Raw genomic sequence first — 2,232 nt, forward strand, 5'->3', positions numbered from 1 at the left:
CCGTGCCACCCAACGTGCTCTAGAGGGTGTAAGTCAACTACCCTGGCCAGCAAGATCTCCGGATCTGTCCCCCATTGAGCATGTTTGGGACTGGATGAAGCGTCGTCTCACGCGGTCTGCACGTCCAGCACGAACGCTGGTCCAACTGAGGCGCCAGGTGGAAATGGCATGGCAAGCCGTTCCACAGGACTACATCCAGCATCTCTACGATCGTCTCCATGGGAGAATAGCAGCCTGCATTGCTGCGAAAGGTGGATATACACTGTACTAGTGCCGACATTGTGCATGCTCTGTTGCCTGTGTCTATGTGCCTGTGGTTCTGTCAGTGTGATCATGTGATGTATCTGACCCCAGGAATGTGTCAATAAAGTTTCCCCTTCCTGGGACAATGAATTCACGGTGTTCTTATTTCAATTTCCAGGAGTGTATAATAGTCATGGGGAACTGGAATGCAGTAGTAGAGGAAGTAGTAGAAGAAAGGGTTACGGGAGAATATGGGCTCGGTACTAGGAATGGGAGAGGAAGAAGTGTAATTGAGTTTTGCAATATATTTCAGCCAGTAATAGCGAATACTCTGCTCAACTATCACAAGAGGAGGAGATACACTTGCGAAAGGCTGGGATTCCGAAATCAGACATTGGATTGTAAGGGGTAGCCGGGAGACCGACTAATATCGCAGTTTATTAGTGATGAAAACCAGGATGAGTTTTAAAAAACTAATCAGGGAGAATCAACACTCAAAGAAGCGTGATACGGGTGTACTAAGGAATGAAGTGATAAGCTTGAAGTTTTCTGAAGCTATCGATATTGCGATAAGGAGTCGCTCAGTAGGAAGTTCAGCTGAAGAGAAATGGACATCTACAAAAACGGCAATCACGTAAGTTGGAAAGAAAAACGTAGGGGATCCAGTATTAGAATCAGAATTTAGAAGAGCTTTGGAAGACTGAAGATCAAATAAGGCAGAAGGGGTTGATAACATTCAATCAGAATTTCTAAAACCATTAGAAAAAATGGCAACAAAACGATTATTCACTCTGGTGTAGAACGTATGAATCTGGCGATACACCATCTGACTTTCGGAAAAACGTTATCCATGTGTTTCCGACAGTTGCAAGAGCTGACGAGTGCGAGAGCTATCATCGCGTAATCAGCTTAACAGCACATACAACCAATTTACTGACAAGAATAATATACAGAAGAATTGAAAAGAAAATTGAGAGTGTATTATATGATGATCAGTTTCGCTTTAAATGGTAAACGCACAAGAGAGGCAATCCTGACGTTGCGGTTGGTAATGGAAGCAAGACAGAAGAAACGTTCATAGGGTATGTCCACCTGGAAAAAGCTTTCGACAATGTAAAACGGTGCAAGATATCCGAAATCAAACAAGTAGGGATAAGCCATAGGGAAAGTCGAGTAATGTACACTATGTACAAGAGCGAACAGGGAACAAGTGCGAAAGATCAGGAACTAAGGTGTCGGATTAAAAAAGGTGTATGACAGGTTTGTAGTCTTTCGCATCAAAGAAGCAATGACGGAAATAAAATTAAGGTTCAACAGTGGAACTGAAATTCAAGCCGACAGGGTATTTGTGGTAAGATATGCTGATGACATTGATATCGAGAGTGAAAGTGAAGAAGAATTACATGATTTTCTGAATGAAATGAACAGTCTAATGAGTACAGAATACGGACTGAGAGTAAATCGAAGAAAGACGAAAGTAGTGAGAAGTTGCAGAAATGAGGACAGCGAGAAACTTAACATCAGGATTCATGATCTCGAAATAGACGACGTTAAGGAAATCTCCTACACAGGCAGCAAAATAATCCCTGACGGATGCAGCAAGGAGATAAAAAAGCAGACTAGCACTGGCAAAATACCATACCTGGCCAAGTGGATTCTACTAGTATCAAAAATAGGTCTCTATTTGCGGAAGAAATTCCTGAGGGTTGGGTTGGGTTGTTTGTGGGAAGAGACCAAACTGGGAGGTCATCGGTCTCGTCGGATCAGGGAAGGACGGGGAAGGAATTCGGCCGTGCCCTTTCAGAGGAACCATCCCGGCATTTGCCTGGAGCGATTTAGGGAAATCACGGAAAACCTAAATCAGTATGGCCGGACGCGGGGGTGAACCGTCGTCCTCCCGAAAATTCCTGATAATGTACGTTTTGAGTATAGCATTGTATGATAGTGAAACATGGACAGTGGGAAAACTGGAAGAGAAGAGCGTCGAAG

The sequence above is a fragment of the Schistocerca serialis genome, chromosome 9, assembly GCF_023864345.2.
Source record: "Schistocerca serialis cubense isolate TAMUIC-IGC-003099 chromosome 9, iqSchSeri2.2, whole genome shotgun sequence".
NCBI classification, from domain to species: Eukaryota; Metazoa; Arthropoda; class Insecta; order Orthoptera; family Acrididae; genus Schistocerca; species Schistocerca serialis.